Raw genomic sequence first — 21353 nt, 5'->3', positions numbered from 1 at the left:
ACAGTCTTTCTTGTTGTTACCTTACCGTTCCTGGGATATGTAATTCTGATGAGCATTGCTGATTGCTCTTAAGGGTAGATTAAAACAACACATTTGTATCGTGTAGCTTATGCTTAAGTATTTTAAAGAAAAATTACAGATATCATAAATGGTATCTCTGTTCATAACCAACAGGGCCTCAGCCAGGGAGCTAGAGATAGAATAAGGAGGTATACTGGAGAGAATATTGCAAGATCTGTGGCCCCAAGAACTAAGCAGGAATCCAAGGCAAGCAAGAATCTCATGTCAGGGCAGAAAGCTAAGCCAGCTAAGTGAACAATCCATACAGGGGGCACGAATGTGAGCAGGTCCTACCTAGAAAAGGGAAAACAGGGCAGATGTAAGATATTACATTGGGAGCAAAATGGATAAGCAGGACTTATCTCCTGGGGCACAGAATCTCCACTCTGATGTTGGTACCTGAGAGCACGAAGAGTCCTGAAGTCAGAGATTGAGATTTAATTACAAGTCCCACTGTGTTATGGGAAAAATAAAGAGAAATGACAAGGGCTGAAGTTCCTTGAGCTGGTATGCATGTATGTAGGAATACACTCTTATCTTTAGTCCAGGTTACCAATCATTGTTCACTGTAACTCTTTTTCTTTGTAATCCTATATATTTTATTCTATGAATTTAAAAACATTCTGAGGGATGCCTGGGTGGGTCAGTCGATTGAGCATCTGACTTCGGCTCAGGTCATAATCTCCCAGTTTGTGAATTTGAACCCCAGGTCGGGCTGTCTGTTGTCAGTGCAGAGCCTGCTTCAGATGCTCTGCTTCCTCCTCCCTGCCCTTCCCCTGCTTGCTCATGCACATGCTCTCCCTCTCTCACAAATAAACTAAAAAAAAAAAAACAACCAAAAACCCACCATTCTGAAACGTATCCATAAGCTGCCAAAGGATCTCATAGCACAAAAAATATTAAGAACTCCTGGATATATGTGTGTGTGTGTGTGTGTGTGTGTGTGTGTGTGTGTGTGTGGAGCGGGGGGAGCTGGTGAAAGACTGTATGAGGACTCAGAAGTTGAGTGAAGCCAAACCTATGGGCAGGGTAGTAGGGGTGGTCAACAGAACACCCATCAACATAGTACAGGGGAAGATGAAGCAGGTTTTGGGGTATGAGGCAAGGGCCAGCCCTGCCATTCATATCCAAATGAAATCAATACAATTTAATCACAAAGGGAAAAGCTGCCACAGAAGGATAGCATCCATTAGTGGCAGTGTATAAAAGGGTGGAATGTGTATACATAAATCTCATCTAACAAAGCAGCTCATCTTTTAGAGTCCATATCTCAAAACTGTGTCTTTGAAGCCAACCCACAGACACTTTCAAGTGCAAGTAAGTAGTTTACTGAGGGTGTGATCTCAGGAGGGGGGCACAGTAGAGGAGTAGGGAAATGAAACAAACAATGGGATCTTGACAACAAAGTTGTGTTATTACTACTGTGGGCAACTACAGCTTAATCTCACTGGGGGCCATGGAACGCAGAGTCGAATAATGCCTCTGAGGCATCTGAGGGACAAAGGCACTGAGATATTTACACACCAACTCTGTCAGTCACTGGTCAAAGGCTGTTCTTGTAGGGAGGCATTTAGTTCTTAGCATTTCTGGCCTCATGTATGTATGGGGGAATACAAGTGCTGAGAAGTGTAAGCCCAGAGAAAGCCCAAATGCAAAGAGAGGCAGATGCTGGCAGCAGGCAGGTCTGAGGGGGTATGGGCGTGGTGGTTGCTGGGAGGGAGGATTGGCCATACTTGATAAGTAACAGCCGCAATTAACTTTACCTAATAGGGTGTCTGAAGTCAGATTAAGGCGGGATTCAGGTTTTGTATGTCTTCTCTCCTTGTTTCAGCCCTCTGAACCATTATTGTGGCCCTCCTCCTCTGTGGCTAAGAGAAAGAGGAGGTAGAAGGCCAAAAATTTCTTCTCCAAAATTATTTTTATAGTTCTCAGATTCTGAGCAGTATATCCTTGGCTGTACAGAAGTAAACAGTGAGGCTGTACCAAAAGACTGCAGTGCTATTTGTCTTCAGTACCAGTGGGGGTATAGTGTGAGTGGAATTAAGTGAAGGTTGAACATATAAGGCACTTAGCCAGCCACCCCTCACCAGTCCGAGGAGGGAGAGTCTTCTGTTCAGCTCAAAGCTCACACTGTTCTCAGTCCTCTTGGATGACTCAGGAGAATGGATCTTTTCAAAGGCATTAAAGGAGGCTGTTAAACGAAAAATGGTTTTAAAAGCATGATGAAATTAAAAAGAAAACAAAACAAAACTCCTGGCATCTGTGCCCTGAAACATCATCCAACTTGTATAATAAGCGCAAGCACAGCCTTTAATTTGGGAGTGCTTGTGGTCCTGGCATTTTTCCCTCCCTGAAACTAAAAAGAACCATCCCTATACCCAGGTCATTGAATAATAAAGTTTATACCGCTACAACTGACATTGATTTTTCCCTGACCACAAAATGTTGTGAGAAAGAGCCAGATTTCTGTGAGAAGCCCCAAAGACTTGTATTTCAGAAGGTAAAAGGTTTTTTTCTTTGAATGGTAATTTACTATTATTCCTCAAACTGATCTTTCCTGGAGAAATGTATGAAGCCTAGAAAACATTTTTTAATGTTTATTTATTTATTTTGAGAGAGAGAGTGTGTATGTGCATGTGCATGCAGGGGAGGGGAAGAGAGAGGGAGAAAGAGAGAATCCCAAGCAGGCTCCGAGCTGTCAGCACGGAGCCTGATGAGGGGCTCGATCTCATGAACCATGAGATCATGGACCTGAGCTGAAATTCAGAGTCAGACACTTAACCCACTGAACCCCACTCAAGCACCCCAAGCCTAGAAAACATTTTAATGCTGTAATTATAAGGGGTTAGTTCGTGCTAAATGGAATATGATAAGCCTCTTGCTGCGTAGCTGGACCACCAAAGTTTTAATCATGTCAGAAGAGAAGGAATTATACCTTTTTAGTCTAGAAATTGGGTTTTGAAGTCGATTTTTAGCTTAAAACATTTTTTTTGTTGTTGTTGTTCAAGACTATCCACAAAAGTCTTTGGAACATATTATGGGCTCAGAAGTCAGGTTTCTTGAAAATATGTGTATCTAAATGTTTCTATCGACCTTTTTCCACTCAAGAATCACTAGAAACTAGGACATCTTAATCAGAAATGGCAGTGATGATTCACAAATAGAAATGGAGGCTTTTTTTCTAAGTAATTGAAAATAGTCTTATACTGACCACTGAAACTCTTTCAGATCTAGAGGTCAGAGTTTGCCTGTTATTATTTCCTAATCTAATGTATCTCTGTTGGGAAGTACATAGTATTTCAACAGCCTCTTTAGTGTGAATTGATAATGAGAAGAGTTGCCTTTTTGAAGAAGGAAAGCCACTGATGGTTTATTGGGAATTAGGAAGGCTTCATTCATCTGGATGGTGAGGCTGAAATGGGGAAAGGATATGAGATCTATTTCATCCAAAATGGACGCTGATAAGGTCCAACTTATATCTAGCTATCTGTCTGGAGGGGAACTGAGTACTTCACAATATTTTTGGTTTTTAGATTTTTGTTGTGGTTTTTATTTGGGTCTGCTCTGACCACACACACACACACACACACACACACACACACACACACACACACGGATTTGACTCAAATAAGAAGATGATTCAACCTGGCCTTGGAGAAGGCACTTGGTAACAGAATAAGTTTGCTCATCTGTAAAATTATGGCTTTTGTGAGGTCCTTTCCTCAAATAAAGCCAGTGTTTTGTCTATGTTATGCGCCTTCGCACCTATCTCCTTGAGGATAAGCTAGTCAGAAGGGAAGGGAAGCTCTTGGGAAAAGGAAGAAAAAGGAAACTAGAAATGAGGAATATTTTATTCCTTTCTTCTGGAAAAAGTTTTCTTAGCTTAATTATAATTTACAGTAAAAAATAAGAGACTAGTCTACTTCATTATTTCTTTTACACCTACGAAGGCTGTATGAACATTGTTTCTCAGGCTCATAAAGGAAAATGAAGAGGAAAAATGTATCTGTTCCTATCTCACTTCCCTCCACAACTGAAACGTTTCCTCTAGGATTTCAGATTGGCATATGAATAGGAGGTTGCTAGGAAGATGTATGCGGAGTAGGATACCAGCAACCTTGCTACCCGGTCTAGACCTGCAGGGACATACAACTCCTTTCTCTTATTTCCTCAAAAAGTAGAGCACCAGACATGGAGGACAAATTGCCAGCATACTGCATCAGTGTGGTAATCATTCCTCTGATTGGGGTCAATACATACGTTTTTCTAATAGACTAGAAAAATACTTTTGGTTTTAGGACTACTAGTTAATGGCTTTCTCTTTTGTTAACTCTATGTTAGAATGTTCTATGCGAAGGCCCTTAAATTAGCTGCACACAAACACAGATGCCCCTTTAATATGGATTTCCTATTTACAAGTCAAATTTTACTGGGTATGAGCCTACAGACTGTTTTTGAAAAATTTACATAAATGGAATTGGGCACAGTTGAGAGGTACTCACTACTTCAACAACAGAGAGATTATTAGTCAACTTTTATCATATTTTCAGAATCCCCAAAGAAATATAATTTTAAATATTGGGTTCTTAATGAAGACCAAGTTATTCAGTGCTAAAACTCAACACAGTTGAAAATAACACCCCATTAAGGTTTTAAAACTGTCAGGCTTTATTCTTGTCAATTTGAATTGTTTTCTTTCAGTATGTTAGCTATGTAACATGCAAACAACCTCAACATTAATATTCACTCAATCTGATGCCTCTGGTGTAGCCAGATGCTAGCAGAGGAGAATCTCTGTAGAACCGAATACCGTCTGAATTAAGAAAACCATCCATAATGAGTCTAGCTACATTGCAGATAAAATGTAACCCCATCTCAAATGGCCTTAGCATTTACAGGAAAATTCATTAAATTAGCTCCAGAAAGAAAGGCAAAAGAGCATATTTCTCTACATTGATGGAAATCATAGATTTTTTTTTTTTAACTGAGACTCTAAGAGCCAGGGATGGATGTTATCCCACTTTCTAAATGTCTATGCATTGGAGACAGGATTGATAGTCTTATTAGTCTGTCCTTTGTGTACTTAAAACATCCCAAGTCTCTGGTGCTAAAAGATTTATACATCATTTTATATTTATAACTCATTTCTATTCATTACTCTTCAGGGTAGCTGCAAGAAGGTTGCTCTGGTACTGGCCCCAGGTTTTAGAGAGGACAACGGCTACTGAGAGACTATGTGACGGGATGAAAGCTTGTAAGTGGCAGCAGTAGAATTATAGCGAACTGAGTTTTTATTGTCTCTCAGAATATGTGATCAGAAGTCAAAGAGATGCTTTGGAGATTCAGAGGATTTTGCTTGCATAAGATAAATTCCCCCAAACCTAAGGGAACTAGCACCTTCCCCACTACTGCTAGATCCTTAGAAGTCTCCTTGGGACTGTGTATTGTGGCGAGTAAATTAGGGGAGTAAGTAGAAATAGAGTAGGTAGAGGGAGATGCTTGTTATTTATCAGCCCTGAAACTTCTCTCCATGCTTTTGTTTTTTAACAGTTTTCCTGCACACCATATATTTAAAAATGAAAAGAAGAGGCCAACATAGTAATATAATGTTAAGAGTTATCCACCAGGAAACAAAATGTAACTGTGCAATTTTCACTCCTTCTCAAGTAAGAGAACACGAGTCAGTGCTACATTATGCCGAGTATCCTAAAACTTACTATGCTAGAAATTTCACAGGACAGTACTGCTAACCATCACCATTTCTTTGTGTAAGAAGGGCTTTTGCTCCCATGTATGTGCTTTCGGGAGCAACACACCATGAAATTGTCTTGGCATTGTTTCTAAAAGTATTTTTTCTAAGGATACTGTTCTGTGATGCTAACATAATTGCGGTAAAATACACATAACAAAATTGACTATCTTAGCCATTTCTAAGTGTACAGTTTGGTGGTGTCAACTATATTCACACTGTCGTGCAACCAATCTTTAGAACGCTTCATCTTGTAAAACTGAAACTCTGTACCCATTGAACAACTCCCTAGTCTTCTCTGCCCCCAGCCCCTGACAACTACCATTCTGTTTTCTGCACCTATTAATTTGAGAGTTCACATTCATGTTGTAACATGTGTCAGAATCTCCTTTCTTTTTTAAGGCTGAATAATAATCGATTGCATGTTTATACCACATTTTGCTTATCTAGTCATCCATAGCCTGATGGTTGAGTTGCTTCCACCTTTTAATATTATGAATAATACTGCTATGAGCAAGGGTATACAAGTATCTTTTCAAGAATCTGTTTTCAATTATTTTGGGTGAACACTCAGAAGTGGAATTGCCACTGGGGCCCCCGGGGGGCTCAGTCAGTCAAGCGACCGACTTCGGCTCAGGTCATGATCTCACGGTTTCGGGAGTTTGAGCCCCGTGTTGGGCTCTGTGCTGACAGCTCAGAGCCTGGAGCCTGCTTCGGATTGTGTGTCTCCCTCTCTCTGCCCCTTCCCATCCCCCCCCCCTCAAAAGTATATAAAAATTTTTAAAAATTTTAAAAAAAGAAGTGGAATTGCTGGATCCTATGGTAATTCTATTTTTAATCTTCTGGGAAAGTACCATACTGTTTCCCACGGTGGCTGTATCATTTTACATTCCTACCAATAGTGCACATTGTACACTCCACATCTTCATCCATGTTTGCTATTGACTGCTTTTGTTTTTTAACAGTAGCCATCCTAATGGATGTGAGGTGGTATCTCATTGTGGTTTTGATTTGTATTTCCATAATCATGTTGAGCATCTTTTCATATGCTTGTTGTTGTATATATCTTCTTTAAAAAATGCCTATTCTAGTTCTTTGTTTTAAAATCAAACAACTTTTTTGGTTGTCGTTGTTGAGTTGAATTGTGTGAAGTTTTGTAGTAAAAGGATCCTTGAGCAGAGAGTTTGGGAAACCCTGACTTTTATCAACTTCTTGAAGATATGCAATGTACCTATATCACGTTGAAGGCTTTGAGAATTACTATAGTAAAGAAGAATGCTAATTCTGTCTAACAGAGCATTTTCCATACATACCTACTGTGGAAACATTTTATGCTGAACACAGTCTCATCTTCAGCCGGTGGGTAGCCACTGCATGCAATTTGTGAAAAACTCTTTTGCGGTTTAGAAAATCAATAGTTCATAAAGAAACATATCCATGAGAGAGGGAATGTTTTGTAGTAGGCTTCATCATGCCGTGTCTCCCCCTTAGACAAGCTTTTCTCTTACATCACTTTGCAAGTATTTACTGAGTGCTGACTCAGTGTTGGGGATAGAAAAAACCTAAGTTATAGCTACTTCAAGAATCTCTAGGAGGAAATAAATAATTATAATAGAAATTGATAAAGATGCTGTGATAACATAAGACATATTATCTTAGGGTATTTGGTTGTAAGTAACAGAAAGCAAATCAAACTAGCTTTAATGAAAGAAAAGAAAGTGTTATAAGGATACAAAAGTCTATCATGAAACTCAAGGGCAGGAATGCAGCCAGCTTAGGAAAGACCTGGAAAGCAGCCAGGACTTCATTTGTCCTTTCTTCTCGCTAAGGGTCTGTCTATATAAATCTTCCTCTATGTACAATATCCTTTTTATATAGCTCCCACAAAGCTTTTTTCTTCACATTTAATGGCTGTATACAATTTCATAGATTTTTTTTCAGTTCCAATTCTAAATTCAAAGGAAAGAGACTGACTGACTTAGCCTGTGTCAAGTGTCTGTACATGGTTCATTCAACTGTGGGCAGGGGGATGGAGTCATATATCAAAACATGGCTGCTATGTACCCAACAAACTCTCTGACTTCATCTCTTTTCACTTCTTCCATACATCCCATGTTCTACTGATACCAATAATGACTGTCTATTGAGGAAGCCCAAAATAATTAGCTTAAACGTTGCCTATTGATAAGGTCATTCTGGATAAACATTCAAAGCCATATCTACATATCAGCAGTAACTACTTACAACATGTAATGGAAAAGTACAATCCTTTCACACTAATAATAAAAAGACAATTTAAATAAAGATTATTCTCCACAAGAATGTGCAAGCCTAAAAACTTTAAAATTTAAATGACAAGCCATTGATCTTGGCCAAAATATCTGAACTGGGCTTTCTAGAAGCTGAATTCTAAAACTCAGTTACTGCCATCCTGTATTCCTTTGCACCAACTTGGAAAAACAGTGAGAGGAGCCATTGAAGTGAGCGACCCAGCCTCAATGAAACAGACAGCAGATATTCATTGACTTATGCTGTCATCTGCCTTTATATATGTTAGCAACTTGAACTAATTGTTGAGGTAATGAATAAGTAAGAGAGGATTTAGGCAATTTCAGGAAAGCCAGATTAGCTGCCAGAAGCCAGAGAACAATAAATCAAAGTGGAATCCAGGTCTGAGAAGTTGGCAGAGAGCAAATTTATTGCATACATAAAATAGTTTACTTAAATACTATACACCTGAGGTTCTGTCTTTTCCTAATTTGCAATTTGAGAGGAAATTTGTAGATTCAGAAAGGGAAATGCTTGGGATAATGTTTTACATATTTCACAGGGAAGTATTTTCATCTTATGAGTGTTAGAAAATGTATTCTATAAGTGATTTCACAAAAATATTGCATTTTTACTGAAGACATTAGATAGTTTTAACTTAGGTAGCAAAAATATTAAATTGGTTATCCTATTCTTTAGACATGTTATATTACTTTTGTTGCTAAAATTTATGCTTTTCACTCACATAACTTTTCCTCTTCAAATACGTTAAATTCATGAGGGTAGATAGTGCTGTTTTTCTCCTCTATCCTGTGAGGCTTAACTCTTTAACCCTGTGAAGGCCTCTAATTTTTCAAGGCTAATTTCTTGAAGGATACAGTTATCTGAATCCTTGGTACTTAAGGTTTTATTACATTTCTTTCTGCAAGGAATGGAAAATTACCATTTTTGAATCGCCATTAAGTGGAAACAGCTCACTGTTTGCCTCGTATTACTTAGACTCAATTATTATTTGGGAAAGTAGAGAGTAAAACTAATTTCAGTAGGAAAAAAAGCAATTTCAGTAGAAAACTAAGTGACTTATTTTTCCCCTTTTATTTGAACTTGGGTATATAGAGTAACTTGTATGATTAAAGTTGTAACAGCAAAAGTATACAGGTTATTAAATCTCTCCTATCTGATAATTGTAAAAGAGAAGCATATCTGTGACATCATCAAATTTCTTACAGACATTTTAACATGCAAACAGATTCACTCACTTACTGATCCATTTGACAAATCAAACCATGAACCAATTTCCAGTTTTCAGGATTTTCCATCCATGCATTCAATCAGGAATCAGCAAACTATGGCTTGCAGGCTAAATCCAGACAATTCCTTGTTTTTGTAAATAAAGTTTTATTGGAACACCACCAAATTCATTCATTTATGTATTGTGCATAGTTGCTTCGATGCTACAACAACGGTTTATTAGTTGCAAGAGAGACCGTATGGCCCGCAAAGCTGAAAATACTTGCCATCTAGCTCTTTACAGAAAAACTTGGTAGGCAATTCCAGTTTCAGCTGGAATTGTAAAATCCAAAATGTAAAGATCTTTGAAGCTGCCACTCCTGTCCTTATAACTCATGTCTTTACAGCTAAGTGAATTGAAAGTCTACAAATTTTCAAGGCCCCATCAGAGAATCAAGGTCACAGGACAAACTGCCATCTACAAATCCGCAGAGACAGGTGACTGCAGAGAGTCACTGTCAAAATGTGCTTACCTGGAACAGAAGCATTAGGGTCATTAACTGGTAGGAACACTTAGATGGTAGTCATCACTAATTGCTGGAGCCTGAATATGGACTAGCATGAGAATAAGAAAATTCTGGGGTTTTTGGCAGTCCCCACGCTTTAATGAAATTTACTTTCAGAAACATAACGAGTGTGAGATGGTAAAAAAGCTGCCCTTGAGGCTCTGGCAGAAGGAGGAGAAGAGTAACCATTGTGAAATATGCCCAGAGTAATTTATATAACAAAGGCCTTGTCCCACATTGGGGAAGAATATTCTCTTATTACAGTTACCTCTAGCCTTCCTGTCTCCTTAAAGGAGGGTAAGCTGAAAGGTACTTGTGAAGGTCACCATCTAGGGACACAGGTTCAATAAAAGACGGAGATTTAATCATAAAGTAATAGCATGTTTCCCCTCCCTCACACCTTATCACCAAACAGGAATCCAGTGTAGTGACAGGGAATGAAACTGAACAAGTGGCAAGACACAGACTCTGAGAAGGAGTACTGAGGGAAGCCCAAAGCCTGCAAGAGAGACAAAGACAAGAACACAAGAGTAATTTGAATCCTCTGGCCCCTTTGGGTGCAGCAAACATTAAACACACTCTAATTCCTAACCAGATTAATGTAAAAAACCACACTAAAGACCTATTTCCCTCAGTTTCTATTCCTTAAGGAATCCTGTCCAGCTTTCAACAGAAAATTTAAAAGCATTATAAAAGGCAAAAAAACAAAAAAAAACAAAAAAAACAAAAACCCAAACTGCTCTGAAAAGCCTAGATAAGTATTAGAACCACACATAGATAAAACAGATGTTGGAAATATCAGGTAGGTAATTTAAAATATGATTAATATCTTACTGTTTCTAATGAAAATAAGTAGACATGTGGGAACATAGGTAACATAAGCAGAGAAGTACAAACTTGAAGAAAAAATCTAAATAAAATATTAGAAATTTTTTTAATGTACTATAATGGAAAAGAAAAAAGTCTTTGACAGGACTCAGTAGAGAATCAGTGAGTTCAAATACAGGTTAAGAGAAACTTCCCTAATGAAAACGCAGAGAGAAAAAAAGAATTAAAAAACATAATAGAATATTCAAGAATTGTGGGACAATTTCAAAATGTGTAACATGTATAATTGGAAAATGAAAAGGAGAAGATAGAGACTGGAGAATATGTGTAGATAAAAGACCAATAATTTTCCAAAATTGACAGAAGAAACCAAATTGCAGATCCAGGAAGCTCAGAAGCATCAAGAAGGATAAATAGCAATTATACTATGCAGATTTTTTTTTTTTTTACCATATTTAAACTGCAGAAAACCAAAGACCTAGAAAATTTTGAAAGAAGCCAAAGGGAAAAAGTATCTTATCTATAAAGAAACAAGGATAAGAATTACAGTATACTTCTTGTCAGAAACCAAGTAAGTGACAAGAGAGAAGAATGAAGCCTTTACCGTGTTGAAAGAAAAACAAAACAAAACACCTACTCAGAATTCTACATCCAGCAAAATTATCCTTCAAAAGCACTAGAGAAAGACTTTATCATACAATCATTGAGAGAATTAATCAGTAAACCTGATTGTCAAGAAACATTAAAAGAATTTCTTCAGGGAAAAGGCTGGTGATAAAGGTCAGAAACTTGGATAAACATAAAGGAAGAAAGAACATCAAAGAAGGAATAAGTGAAGGCAAAATAAAATACTTATTTAATTCTTTATTGGACAAAAACATAATTTTGTGTAAAGTAATAACGGGTATATAAACTGAATACCAGCAATATCATAAGGGATGTGAGAAAAAAATTGTGAGTATTCGGTTTTAATGTCCTTGCACTACAAGTGAAGTACAATAGTGTTATCTGAAGGTAAATTTATGTTTGTCAAATATATATATATTTCAAACTCGGGAAAAATGCTAAAAATTTATCGAAGTAAGTGTTACTGATATGTTATACATGGAGATAAAATGAAATCATAAAGAATGACCCATTAAAACCAGAAAAGGCAGAAAAAAGACAAAAAAAGAAACAAAAACAAACGAAATCAATAGAAAGCAGTTATAAACTGGTATATATGGTAGATGTTAATCCAACTGTGTCAGTAACACTTTAAATGTCAATGGTATCAATATACCAATCAACAAAAATGCACTACTGAGACCTCATCAAAATAAAAAGCTTCTGCACAGCAAAGGAAACAATCAGCAAAACTGACAGAATGGGAGAAGATATTTGCAAACGACCTATCAGATAAAGGGTTAGTATCCAAAACCTATAAAGAACTTATCAAACTCCATACCCAAAAAACAAATAATCCGGTGAAGAAACGGACAAAATACACGAATAGACACTTCTCCAAAGAAGACATCCAGATGGCCAACCGATACATGAAAAAATGCTCAACATCACTCATCATCAGAGAAATACAAATCCAAACCACAATGAGATACCACGTGACACCTGTCCGAATGGCTAACATTAACAATTCAGGCAACAACAGATGTTGGCGAGGATGCAGAGAGAGAGGATCTCTTTTGCACTGTTGGTGGGAATGCAAGCCGGTGCAGCCACTCTGGAAAACAGTATGGAGGTTCCTCAAAAGATTAAAAATAGAACTACCTTATGACCCAGCAATGGCACTACTAGGTATTTATCCAAGTGATACAGGTATGCTGTTTTGAAGGGGGCACATGTGTTACGGAACCAAGCTGGAACGCTGGCGGAAAAACCAAGCGGCACTCGGAGATCTTGGTGGATCGGAGATTTATTTAACACCGGCGGGCTCACAGGAGACTGTTTCTCCAAAGATCTGAGCACCGAATGCAAGTGGGGAGGGTAATTTATAGTTGTCAGCTTCCATATCTGTGGGGGTTTTTGTGCATGCAGCAAAGGAAGAAGAACACAGAGGAGGGGTATCTAAACCAGAGACCAGAGTCTGTTTTAAGCCCCATCGGCCATCTTTGGTGTACTTTATTCACTTCTTCAACACATGCACCCCCGTGTTTAGAGCAGCACTATCAACAATAGCTAAACTATGGAAAGAGCCCAAATGTCCATCAATAGATGAATGGATAAAGAAAATGTGGTATATATATTCAACGGAGTACTACTCGGCAATCAAAAAGAATGAAATCCTGCCATTTGCAACTACATGGATGGAAGTAAAAGGCATCATGCTAAGTGAAATGAGTCAGAGAAAGACAAAAATCATATGACTTCACACATATGAGGACTTTAAGATACAAAACAGATGAACATAAGGGAAGGGAAGCAAAAATCATAAAAACAGGGAGGGGGACAAAACATGAGACTTTTCAATATGGAGAACAGAGGGTTACTGGAGGGGGTGTGGGGGGGGATGGCCTAAATGGGTCAGGGGCATTAAGGAATCTACTCCTGAAATCACTGTTGTACTATATGCTAACTAACTTGGATGTAATTTTTAAAAAATTAAAACAAAATGGAAAAAAATATATACCAATTAAAAGACAGAAATTTGTCAGAGTGGATTACAAAAAACACTCAGCTATAAGTGTCTATAAGAAACCCACTTTATTTTTCTAATGTTTATTTATTTTTGAGGGTGGGGGGCATGCTCACACACAGGGGAGGGGCAGAGAGAGAGGGCAACACAGAATACAGGACAGGCTCCAGGCTCTGACCTGTTAGCGCCTAGGACTCGAACCCACCAACTGTGAGATCATGACCTAAGCCGAAGTCCTATGCTCAGCCAACTGAGCTGCTGAGGCGCCCCAGAAACCTGGTTTATTTTTTTCCCCCACATGGCTCCTTATTTATTGAAAGACAGTATGGTAGAGTATAATGTGGTATGGTTGAAAAACTTGCAAATCAATGGTACGATTGCCTGGAAAATATTATATGACCTTGGTTAACAAACTTGAATATCCTGTCTCATTGTCATCATTTGAAAACTGGGGTAAGAGTTTTTTATATCTACCATCTCTACTAGTGAAACCATGTATGGAAAAAAGTGGGTTGAGAGCTACAAAATGGAACAAAAAGTTGATATTGTATTAATAATATTGAAGCAATCATTGGGGCACCTGGGTGGCTCAGTGGGTTGAGCGTCCGACTTTGGCTCAGGTCATGATCTCATGGTCCATGAGCTCGAGCCCCATGTCGGGCTCTGTGCTGACAGCTCAGAGCCTGGAGCCTGCTTTGGATTCTGTGTCTCCCTCTCTCTCTGACCCTCCCCCGTTCATGCTCTGTCTCTCTCTGTCTCAAAAATACATAAAAGCATTAAAATTTTTTTTTAAAAAAAGCAATCATTACCTTTGACAGAATGAGTTTGGACAGCACTTGCATTTGAATCCTACCTCAATCATATGCTAATTAAGATAATGAGCAAGCTACTTAACCCTTTTCAGCTTCAAGCTTTGCTTCTTTAAGGCAGAGGATATAATAGCACCGATGGCAGGTTTTTATGAGTTTTAAAATCCTCCAATGCTCTGATCACTTCCAAGTTTATATTCCTAGATCAGCTTTCTTTCCTGGACTCCACACTCCAATGTTCAGATTCCAAACTGACATCTCCATTTGAGTACCTCATAATTAACTCAGAGTCACAAATCTTCAAAATGTTAACTTTTCGTCCTCAAGCACCGCAAATATGTATGATGCGCGCTACTCTTTTGCTTTCTTCCTCATCTCAGCTAAAGCACCATCATCCATCCAGTGACTTAAGCCAAAGATGGCAGTATCATCTTTGATTCTGTCTCCCATATAAAAGACATCTGCTTCTTACTCTGCTTCTGAAATATATCCTCAGATGGAACCTTCTCTCTGCCACCTTGCAAATCTCAGCCACCATTATCATTTACACCACTGAAACTGCTTTTTAAATAACCAGAATCCCTACTATTACTTATGTTCATGGCCAGGTTCATGTGGTCACATGAACAGTTACTGTCTATCAAATATCAGTACGTTCCCCTAAATTTCTCAGCCTCGGTGAGGTTAGGGCTACCTCGAGGGAATATCTTTTCCATGCAGTGACTCAAGGATCTATCTACGCTACATCTATCCTGTGATTATACATTATCAACATATGACCTCCATGGCACCAATGAGGAGATGAAAGAATAAGCTCACAAACTCTTATATGCGCTGGACCAAAAGTAAGAATACTCTTGGCAAACATTCTCATTTGTTAGAATGAGGCACAGGGCCTCATGACGAGTGCATGGCTTTCTGCAGGAGGTAAAACCAAGGATGACTGAAGTCTGCTTAAGCAACCAACTTTGTGTGACCAAAAAATAAGCTTATTAATATCAAGCCTCTCATAATAACACACTCTAGCTTATCTTGACCATAGCCCATCCTTCGCAGAGCAGGCGGAGTGACATTTCAGAAGCATCAATGATTACATATCACTCCTTCATTTAAAAGGCTCCCTAAGCTCCCAATTAAAATAAGATCCAAATGCCTAAGCATGACCTATTCTCCAAGATCTGGTCCCTGCTTAGTCCTCCCATAGCATCCTATCACTTCCTCCTAGTTATCTAAAACAGCCATGCTGGCCTTCTTTCTGTTTCTCAAACATTCCTAAACTATTTCTAGTTTAGAGCCCTTGTATATGTTCTTCTGGAAGCATTTTTACCGTGAATTATTCTGAGTTGGCGTCCATGCATCATTCGGTCCTCATTTTCTCGGAAGGGATTCCTTGCCAATTCTATCCAAAAAGACTCCCCTACTAAGTTCCTTTCTATCTTGTTTTCCTATTTCATTTCGGAATAGTATTGACGACTACATGAAATTATCCAACTTATCTTATTATTTAATTGCTAAAATGTATATAAATGTATAGTGTATCTCTCCTCACTGGAATACAAGCTACAAGAGGATAGAATACTTTTTTTTTCTTTAAAAACAGTCTATTTTTCTGTCACATTTGTACAAGGGAATTGAATTTCTGACAATTGAATAAATGGAAAGACCAAACAAGATGAATAGAAATGATAAAGATGTGTATAACAAAATAAATATAAAAAGTAAAGTTGTGGAGAAAACTACTTGAAATATAAATATTTACATAGATTCAAAGAGATAAAGAAAGATATATGAGAAAGATGCTGACACTTAATAGAAACAGATGGAGTAGCTACATTAATTACAGTTAAAGCAGAGTTCAGAATAAGAAAAGTCAGGGGTAGAGAAGAATACTATCTAATAATAAAGGAGTAAATTCTCTAAAGAGACATAACAATACTAAATGTCTGTGCACCCAACATGAGAGGGTCAAATGTATGAAGCAAAACCTGGCAGAGCTGAAAGAAGAAAAAAGAAATCCATTATTATAGTTGGAGACTTCAACACCTGCCTCCATGAGTAATTCATAAGTTAAGCCACTAGAAAACAGGTAAGGATAGGTTGATACTACTTGATTTAATTGCCATTTATGAAAGATTTCTTTCAACAACAACAGAAAACACACTCAGCAAAGGAACACATTTTGGGCCATAAAACACACTTAAGGGGCACCTGGGTAGATGAGTCAGTTAAGCATCTGACTCTTGATTTTGGCTCAGGTCATGATCTCGTGGTCATGAGATCGAGCCCCATGTCGAACTCTGTGCTGGGTGTGGAGCCTGATTAAGATCCTCTCTCTCCCTGTCCCTCTGCCCTTCCCACCCCCAAATAAACTAAAAAATAAAATAAAATAAAATAAAATAAAATAAAATAAAATAAATAAAATAAAGTAAAATAAAATAAAATAAATAAGATAAAATAAATAAAAGAAAAATAATAAAACACATTTTAACAATTTAAAAGAATTGACAGAATTCTTTGAGTTGTATTACTCAGACAACAGTAGAATTGAATTAGAAATCAGTAACAGAAAGATAGCTCACAAATAGTCAAATATTAGGAAATTAAACAACATACTTCTTAATACCACAAATATCAGGGAAAACTCAAGAGAAATTAAAAACTATTTTGAACTAAATGAAAATGAAAACACAACTTATCAAAATTTCTGGGATACAGCAAAAGCAATACTGAAGGGAAATTTATAGTACTAAAAACACATGTTAGTAAATAAAAATCTAAAATCAGTAATTTATGTAAGCATCTAGTTTAGAAAACTTGAGAAAGAAGGGCAATTTAAGCCTAGAGCAAGAAGAAATAATAAAAATTAGAGCAGAAATCAATGAAATTGAAAACAACTAAAAGATAGAGATCAATGAAACTGAGAGCTGGTTCTTTGAAAAGATGAAAAATACTGATAAACCTCTCCAGGCTGATCAAGAAAAAAAGTGAAAGTCACAGAAATGAAAGGGGAATCTTTACTACTAATACCATGGACGTTAAAGGGATAATAAAGGAATACTATAAACAACTTTATGCCCCCAAATTTGATAACTTAGATCAAACCAACCACTCTTTTGAAATACGCAAACTTCATAAATTCACACAAAGAGAAATAGATGATCAGAATAGGTATATGTCTTCTAAAGAAACTCAACCAATAGTAACTATTGTTCCCCCTTCCCAGAATAAAACACAACAGGCTCAGATGGTTTCACTTGTGAAACATGAAATACTTGTACATTTATTTAAGAAAATAAATATTTATATTTATTTATACCAAATATTTAAGGAAGAAATGATACCAATTCTACATAATCTCTTCCAGAAAATAGATGCAGAGGAAATACTTTGCAATTCATTATATATGGTCAGCATTACTCTAATACCCAAACCAGATAACAACATTAGAAGAAAGGAAAACAAAAGACTTTCTCTCATGAGAGTAGATACAAAAATCATCAACTTAACATTGTACAGTGTATAAAAGGAATTGAACACCACAACCAAGTGAGATTTATTCTGTGTGAAGGTAGTTCAATATAAAGAAACAATAATGTAATATACCACATCAACAGCTAAATAAGAAAAATCTTCTTAAGAGTATTCCCCACTTTCTGTAAGTTTGCATCATGCCACTTTGTTTTTACAAAAGACCTACATTAGTACATGTTTCCACTAACCAAAATAAATCTGAAGAGGATATTAGGTTTTATGAAAAAAGTTGTTACTGTACTAATGTAAGTCTTTTGTAAAAGTGAAGTGGTGTAATGCAAACTCTTGGAAAGTGGGGGATATACTCTTGGCTTTATACCATATGAGCTTATGAAAGGTTACATAGGAATGCTCTACTTTCAGATAGTGGGGAAACCTGTATATCAACTGATAAAAATAATTGGCTAAAATCCAACACACATTCATGATAAAATCTCTCAGCACACTGGAAATAAAAGGAAACATCCTAAACTTGATAAAGGACAACTACAAAATACCTACAACTAATATCACACTTAATGGTGATATACTGGATACTATCCCCCCATGATTGGGAACAAAGCAAGGATGTCCTCTCTCACATCAACTATTCAACTTCATACTGGATGTGCTATCAGTGCAAAATGACAAGAAAACCAAATAAATGTTATACATATTTGGAAGGAAAAAAATAAAACTGCCTTTGTTGGCAGATGACATGGCTGTCTGTGTGGAAAATTACAAAGAAGAAGAATAATACAAAAACCTCCTGGATCTAAAAGTGAGTATATATCAAGGTGGCAGGATACATGTTTAATACACAAAAGTCAACGACTTTTCTGTATGTGAGCAGTGAAAAATGAAAATTTGAAATTTTAAAAATTACTATTTTCAAGAGCACTAGGAAGAAAATGAAATCATTAGGCATAAATCTAAAAAGAATTGTATACGTTGTACATGCAAAAAAACTGTAAAATTCTAATGAAACAAATATGATCTAAACAAATGTACAGATATTTCATGTTCATGAATTAGAAGACTATTATTAAGATGTTAATTCTTCTTGAAATGATCTATAGGTTTAATACAATCCCCATCAAATCCCCAAAAAGCCATTCGGTAGAGACTAACAATTTGATTCCAAAGTTTATACAGCCAGGCAAAAGACCTCGAATAGTTTAACACAATACTGAAGAACAAGGACAACTTGGAGGACTGACACTACTCAATTTCAAGACTTACTACAAAGCTACTCAAGACAGCATGGTATTGGCAAAATAACAGCCACAGAAATGAATGGAAAAGATTAGAGACCCTAGAAAAAATACGGACACAAACATCATCAACTGATCTTTGACAAAGGATTAAAGACAACTCAATGAAGAAAGAATGTTTTTTTAAAAATAAATGGTGCTGGAATAGTTGGGCATCCATGTGCAAAATAATAACGAGTACAACAATAAACAATCTAGCCACAGACCCAACACCTTTCACAAAAGTTGAATCGAATTGGATCACAAACTTGGATATGAAACACAAAACTGTAACATTTGTAGAAGGAAACAGAGGAGAAAATCTAGCTGATCTTCAATCTGGTGATAAGTTTTAAGATATAATATCAAAAGCATTATCTATAAAAGAGAAAAGTTGATACGTTGGACTTAAATGAAATTAAAAATTTCTGCTAGGCTAAAGATTTGAAAAGACACACCTTAACAAAGAAGATACACAGTTGGTAACAAAGCACATGAAAAGATGCTCATTATCATTTCTCATTAGGGATTGCAAATTAAAACAAAAATGTGATACAACTACACACCTATCAGAATATCTAGATAAGTAAGTTCTGAGGACCTACTGGACAGGAAGGTTAAATTAGTAAATAATACTGTATTGTATACTTGAAAGTGACTAAGAGAGTAGATCTTAAATGTTCTCACTACACCAAAAAATAAAAAAAGGTAACTGTATGAAGAGATTTGTTAAATTGTCTTACTGTGGTGATTATTTCACAATATAAATGTATAATAAATTATCATGTGTATATGTTAAATGTACACAATGTTACATGTCAAATATATCTCAATAAAGCTGGAAAAAAATGACAAGAAAAAAAAACCTGACAATACCAGTAGCTGGTAAGAATGTGGAATAACAGGAACTCTCGATCATTGCTGAATAATGTTACAGTCACTTTTGAAAGACAGCATCTTGCAAAGCAAAACATGGTCTTATAATACGTCTACACAAAAATGGGCATGTGAAAGTTTATAGCAGCTTCATTCATACTTGCCAAAAAACTGGAAACAATCAGGATGTTCTTCAATAGATGAATGAATAAACAAGTCTTGATACATCCATATAATAGAATATTACTCAAAGCTAAAAAGATATGAGCTATTCAGCCATTCAGACAGGATGAATCTTAAATGAATATCAATAACTGAAAAGTTATCCACTTATTATTATTATTATTATTATTATTATACATTATTCCAATCCTATACAATTCCCAATTATATGACTTTCTAAACAAGGCAAAACTAAAGAGACATTAAATTTTCCAGCGGTTTCCAGTGTTGAATAGATGAAGCACGGGGGAGTTTTTTAGAAAAGTGAAACTATTCCATATGATATCATAGTGACATTTGACACATGAATTCATAAAATTCATGGAAATTTACAGCACAGAGTGAACCTTATTTATCCAAGTTAAAAATAAAATCATTAGTAGGTCAAGGAATCCCAGGATAGAATGCATAATGTGACAAAATAATCTGTGTTACAAATGTGTGAAACAACTTTAAGGAAGGAGGAGGAGGTTGCTGGTGACCTAGGTAACTTTGGAAACGAGCAGAATTAGTAAGATTAAAGGCAAAAGAAACTATACATACTCATTGCACCCCAGCTGAGAAAGTTTTTTTCCTGTGGAGCAATGGGTTAAGAATTCTGATACCACTATACATGTGTACTGGGACCAAATAAATAGATGGGAGATGGTGGGGGACAGATTTCTCACTGCTGCAGTAGGAGTTTGCAGATAAGCAATGGAAGGAGGTTAGAATAATTTCTGTGCTATTTGATTAGAGCTGGGGATATCAGTATGAACTCATGTTCAGGTTAATATAGATACAGATGGTTACATATAGAAATAATTATAGGTATGTGTACCTACTCAGATTGAGGCACATACATATATTCTCTTACTCTCTCAGTTGAGAAAGCATAGAAGCAATGGCACCTCAGTAGCAATGAGCACACCTAGCACCCAGCTCTTGGTTTCTAATACCATTCTCCAATAAAAGGATTCAGGGCTCCTTAGAGAAATGGCTGATTCTAGAACTTGGGCAGGTAAAATAGAAGATAAGGCTGGAATAACTTATTAGTGCCAGAAAGTAAGCAAGTGCTCAAGAAAAAAAAAAAATGTAACCCACAATGATTTGGATATGTCAAAGGGACATAGGAGCCAACTGAAAGACTATTAAATAACCAAAACTGAAATAATTTGAGAGATAATTAATATTGGATTGTAACCCAAAATACAATATAAATATCCACATGTCCACAGTGATTTAAAACACACACACACACACACACACACACACACACACACATTAAGTGAATGACTGAATAGATAACTAAATGGAAGAGACAAAATAAATTTCCTATGCAGAAGAATTCCAAATAATTTATGCAGATAT

The sequence above is a fragment of the Panthera pardus genome, unplaced genomic scaffold, assembly GCF_024362965.1.
Source record: "Panthera pardus isolate Hobbes unplaced genomic scaffold, ASM2436296v1 HiC_scaffold_27, whole genome shotgun sequence".
Classification (NCBI taxonomy): domain Eukaryota; kingdom Metazoa; phylum Chordata; class Mammalia; order Carnivora; family Felidae; genus Panthera; species Panthera pardus.
This window is presented reverse-complemented; position numbering follows the sequence as displayed.